Source organism: Maylandia zebra, linkage group LG17 (assembly GCF_041146795.1).
Source record: "Maylandia zebra isolate NMK-2024a linkage group LG17, Mzebra_GT3a, whole genome shotgun sequence".
NCBI classification, from domain to species: domain Eukaryota; kingdom Metazoa; phylum Chordata; class Actinopteri; order Cichliformes; family Cichlidae; genus Maylandia; species Maylandia zebra.
Window position 1 is genome coordinate 37,184,573 of NC_135183.1, and position 6,000 is coordinate 37,190,572.

General features: G+C 38.2%; 1 long non-coding RNA gene across 1 annotated transcript; it reads right to left on the minus strand.

The window, feature by feature from the left end:
- Positions 1-4,216: 4,216 nt before the first annotated feature.
- On the minus strand, positions 4,217-5,798 carry LOC143413279 (uncharacterized). Its single transcript, XR_013093910.1, has 5 exons — positions 5,488-5,798; positions 5,301-5,376; positions 4,907-5,210; positions 4,662-4,789; positions 4,217-4,548 (listed from the first exon to the last, which is right to left on the minus strand). It is a non-coding gene; the product is annotated as an uncharacterized LOC143413279 (long non-coding RNA).
- Positions 5,799-6,000: the final 202 nt, after the last annotated feature.

The following is a 6,000-nucleotide window of genomic DNA, read 5'->3' on the forward strand; positions in this document are numbered from 1 at the left end:
ACGTGACTTTCACGCATTGCTTTCTGGGTACCCGTGGCAACAAATCAAAACACTGCATCAAATGCTAATATTTCCAGCACCGGTAATCATTCATTCTGCGGTTGTAATCCCTACTTGCATTTTATTTGCCCCAAAAACAGTTATGTACAAAACGACGGAGAACAGGACAGGTCCGTACAAAGACAGACTTGACGAAAAGGAAAAAAAAAAAAAAAAAGTATGAGGAAAAAATCAAAGGAGTGAAATGGTCAGACCCATACGAGCATACAGAGTGGAGTAAGGACGTTAGCGTGCTGCCCAACTTTCATCACGCACATATTTATTATTATATGGTCCTAATCCTGAGGTTGTTTCCTTCCTCTGCTTCACCATCTATGTAGCATACTGGTGTACTTGGCCTCTCCATTACGAACAGGTTAAAAATTTTCATACCAAACTCAGGTAACCTTTTCACCTTGCATTGGTAAGTTCCCATATCTGTCAGCTTCAGGTCAAGGATTCTTAATGATGCGTCACCCATCTTGGGGATCAGGAGAGGCAAAGTGGACCCTATTCTTTAACTTCTCATATAGATTACTGTATATCACACCTCCAGTATACCAGATAATGATCTTGTCATCCTGCTGTTTATCTGAAGGCACAATGTTCCACGCTATTTCCGTATATCCCAAGTTCTCAGATTCAAAGACAAACTCACAATTAAGGGTAACACTGGAATCTCTTGCCACATAATAGTTTTTTATGTGTGAGGTTATTTCTAGAGCACAGACTGAGTCTTTGGTCAGGGAGTACAATATTCCCATGAAGATCAAAAGCCATAGCCCAAACTTTATGTTGAAATATCTTGTCCTCAGTGGCATAGATGAGATGCAGCAGTTCTTTTGCTGAAACATCATTCTGTGGTTCACTGCATGGATCAAACTCGAAGTGAGCTGCCAGCGTGATGAAATGTTTCTGCTCAAATGGATTCTGTCAGGGTCCTGAGTCTGTTGACAAAGTGCTTTTGGTTATAGAGTTATATTATCACATGTTTCGGTCTAAGTTTTGTTATGTTTGAGAGATTTTCTAGTTCTTGATTCTGATTCTCTGCTCCTTCTGTTTAGTGTCCAGTCATCCCTGCCTGTGTGTTCCCCTTGTTCTCTGTCAGTGTCGTGTCTCTGAGTTCTGTCAGTGTATTTCCTGTTTTACTTTGAAAGTCTGTCTCATGTTAGTGTATTCTGTTTTGCTTACCTTGTCTCGTCAGCTTTGATTTCTCCCAGCGATGTTTCGCTCCTGTCATCCATTCCCTGATTGCCCCTCTGTGTATTTAAGCCCCGTGTTTTCTTGTGCTTGTTGTCGGTCCATCTGCGTTTGTCTGCGTTCTCTGCTGCTCTTTGTGTAACATTGTCCTCATGTTTTCAGGTATCCCAGTGTTTAGCATTTTGTTTTTCAGTTCAAGTGAGGTTAGTTTTCCCAGTTAAGGTTTAGGTAACTCCCCATTAGTTATTGTTTTTGTCACTTTTGCAAATAAACGCTCACTCGCATCACAGCTTTTGCCTGGACTTGGGTCCTTCCTTCCACAAACACCACACGACTGCCGTAGCAGCTGTGACAGTTTCGTTGCTTGTTGCTCTCCCGGACTTCCCCAACTATCACTGAATAATACACCGACGATAATGGATGTGGCAATGATGATCGCCTGTTCCATTCACACCAGATCTCTTCAAAGATGGCTATTTCGTGTGCATCTGGAGAAGGTCGACTGCGACCATTCTGAGTTGTTGCTACACACTCAGGTGGGACGGCTTAGTCGAGGGAAATTCCTGCAAAGATTTCGAGAGCTCTATCTGGGAATTAAGGAGTTTTCTGTGTAGCTAAACATGCAGAATACAACCAACTAAATGATGATCAGTGGCTGCTAGATTTAGCATTTTTAACCAAACTGACCAACATCTGTCCTCAAAGCTGCAGCGACATGATTTGGCAAACTTGAAGAACAGGAAGGCGTGTGTGCAGCTTGACGGTGCACGCTACACAGAGCAGATCAAGAACTGTCTGTCAGAGTTTAACAAACACTTTCAAGACTTTGTTTTACTGGAGCCAGTTACTACATTCATGTCCTCCCCTTCTCGGGAAGATGCTGAGGTTGATTCACTCGCGTCAAAAATTTTAACACTGTTTTACCTGAACTTCTCTGGAGATTTTGACACTACAGGCTGACATTTAACTTAAGGGGTCATGGAAAGTTCTGGAACTTACAGAGGAAAAGTACCCCAACATGAAGAAATGTGTTACCTCCTTGACCTGCATCATTCAGTTCCACTTATTTATGTGATTCAGCCTTTTCCCACATGAAGATTATTAAATCCAAATACCGTTCCACCATGATGATGTTAATTAACTGACCATGCATCCCTGGCTGAGTCCATTCAGTGCAAGTCATCAGAGTAATGTAATGACAAGAAATGTACAGAGTTGTATTGTTCAATATGGGTTCATACAGTTATGCAAGGTACATCAGCATATATTGTACAAATAAAGAGTACTCAATATGTTTGCAAATCTATGTTTTGCATTTTTATAGTAGGGTAGCTAATTTTCACTTGGTCATTTTACGAGTAGGTCGCATGCTGAAAAAGTGTGTGCACTCCTGCTGTAGAGGTTGCAAACAAAAGGGCACAGAAATAACACGGTCGGTTATTTGTTGGCCGGATTCAGAGGAGTCTACGAACTGGGACAGCCTTCGTCGCATCGCTGTCATGTAATCAGTCTACAAATGTGTCCTCAGGAGGATGCCTATGTTTTGGGACACAGCTTATACCATGTCTGATGCCATACAGCAAATGCATGCAATTGATTTGATTGCTAATGGGTAATTGCATTAAACATTTTACGCATTTAAATTTAAATAGATGTCAACCTATATAGCCCTCCACCCTTCCATTTAATATTACTCCAGATCCATGCCAGTTATTACAGTAGAGTTTAAAAATAAAGAAGTACCAGTTTTGTTATGCCTTACTGTTTATTGTGCCAGTTTTTTATCCTTATTTGTCCTTTGGTATCAATAGGGTATTTCTCATGTGACCTAGTTACTGCAAACCAACACTGATATTTGTTAGTACAATACACACGATACACACTTCTACACTTTTACCACACTTTCATAAACTGAATGATTCTCTTTTTGAAGCACTTGATGTGATGTTTTAGGAAACACTTATTTAATTCACTTCTTCACCAAGAACAAGAAATGGACTTGAATAAAGTTCCTGTCCTCAGAGGACACTAAAAACATTTGTCCATGCAGTATGACCTTGTGGAGGAAGTCACCACACCTCCCTCTGCTGGCTGGATTTATTACACCCATTCGTGGGCTGTCATTAACCATTTGTTGGCAGCTTTCTGCAGTCAGTGTTGCTAAAGGTCACCTAAAAAGTAAAACCTAAAAGGGCACCGACAGCTTGTCACGATTTCTAATGAAAACACATCATGCAGTACACAAATATCAACAAAATATTTTACCAGTATGCAAATGAATGGGGCCAAAAGACACTAATTAAATAACCACAGCGCTTTCTTACTTTATGTACACAGTATTTTGTTGGTTTAATTTTCATTACCATCAACCAAACTTTGTCACTCACACGTTAGTCAACACCACAGCTGAAGCTGCAGTAAATCTGGTGATTTTCTTTTTCTCTCTTTAAAAAGTTGTGAAAAGAATCAGTTCAGTGTATTATGATGTATTCCACTATTAATGTTCATGCTCAGAGCTTAAATAGCATAACTGCAGCATTTTCTTTTCTGCGTCACATACACAGTAAAAAACCAAGTGTAAATTTTACACTTAGGGAGTTAATTTCAACTCTGCTTCAGATAACATTTGGTCCCACTCAAAATTAGAGTTAAATTTACTCTATGGCCAGTGTTAACTTTTCAGTGTTAATTGTACTCAATTTAGTGTCAAAATTAACAACAAAATGTGTAAAAATATTTAACACTGAGGGTTATTCACACTGTTCAGAGTAATTTGATTACACTTTATAGAGCTATTTTTACTCCAAATTTAGTTTAATAATAACACTCTGATGTGTATATATCATTTTTATTTCTCTGTAGTGTGATTTTTTTCATATTCATCTTATGATGCTATATTACTAAATAACTGTGATCTATCCTACATTATGGAAATAACAAATATACAGGTTAAAGTAACAGCATTTATTATGTTTCTCATTTCAGTGTCATTTAATTAACGTAACAAACCTTTACAATTCACAGTTCTATGATGCTCACTAGAGAAAGCAATATGACATTTCCCCAATGTCGTAGTTGCAGAAAAGTAAAAAAGTTGGTCAGGGATGAACTGTATGATGTACCAAAGACATAATGGGCCCTAAAGAGTTCATCAAGGGCTCCTACAGAACCTGTCGCATTACATGGAAGTGCATGCTTCTCAATCACAATGAAGGTGTGAATGCTGCTTCTTGTGGATCCCTGAGTAAGAAGGTAGGGCTGACTGCTTCGGGTGATGTTGTCTAGATGCTGCTGTACACTGGTTCCAGCCTACAACAACACATTAAACAACAGTATTAAGTGACTATCCTCTGACAGTAGATTAGCTCAACTCACTGTCCATGAAAATAGAGGTGATGGAAAGTATATTTTAAACAACATACCTTTGGGAATTTGATGAGGTTATTGACAGCTTGAGATGCAGACATCTTTCCTGGTCTCTTTCGCCCTTGTGCAGATGGTGGTAGCAGATGTAGCAGCAGCAAGATAGTAGACAAGTCACTGTCCCAGCCTACAGACGAATAAATAAAGAATTATTCCAAAAATACATTGAATTGACAGAATTACCTATATAACCAACAATGGCAAATAAAAACAGTCACAATCATACCATTCTCAACTTCAGTACCTGACTCAGCATTGCACATTAACTCCAAGAGCTCTGAGGTGGGGACAAGTCCATGACTTTTCTTTACAACCTTTGCTTTGAGATTGGTGAGCCACCTCTCCAAGAATTTGCTCCCAGTGACCTCACAAAACAGGAGTCGGAAATCTTGTTCTATCAGTACATCAGTATCATTTAAATGATAAGTGAACTTACTTTTGGGAGATTTGCAAACTGAGACGCTTCTTTCCTCCACAGCTTTTCGTTGAATGGTCTTCAACCGCCATGCAATGTATCCTGAACTGCTCTCTGGATCGTAGTAATGTTTCTATGTAATTAAATAAATGAAGAAGGACTATGTTATCAACATTTCTGAGGGCAATTATGTATTTAATGTTGAAAAGTTCCCTTTACTTACATATCCATGTTGTGAATATGGGTCTTCCAGATATGGAGACAGAGCAACAATGCCCTGCGCATACATCACTCTTACGCTTTTAGGGGGAGATGTAGTGTATAAATTCAATAATTGGCATTAAACATCACAATTAAAAATAATACAATGTTTAAAATGTTTCTTTATATCTTACATTTTTGATTCTTACCCATGTCATTCTGTCATCTCAGCCTCAAGTATGTTTCTCATCCGTCTTCTGGTTGCATCTCTCAGAGATTTGGTTTTTGCGTACTCTTAAACCTTTCTATAAAATAGAAACATTACTTAATATTACTTAACATGTCATTAACATTGCTATCAGTTAATTTACACAAAATACATATTTCTTACTAAATAATGAGCAAAACTCTAAAGTAGTGTATGCCTTTGGCATTTGCTTAAAATAATATAAACCAGTAAAGTTAACTTTATGGTAATGTTACCCACTTTTTCTGAAAGTATGTTCGCTTATGTAAGCTAATTAGCGATTATTAGCTTACTGATAAACGGCAATTTAGTTGTTCAAACTGTGCGATTTGACATGTGACAATGATATTATTTAGACAGCATTTAGAAGAAATACATAGTTAAAATGTTTTAGGTTCATATTAACGCAGTGAGAAGATAACAAACATCTAAACTTTTAGCAACTGCTAGCATGTAGCTACTGGAATGCCATTAA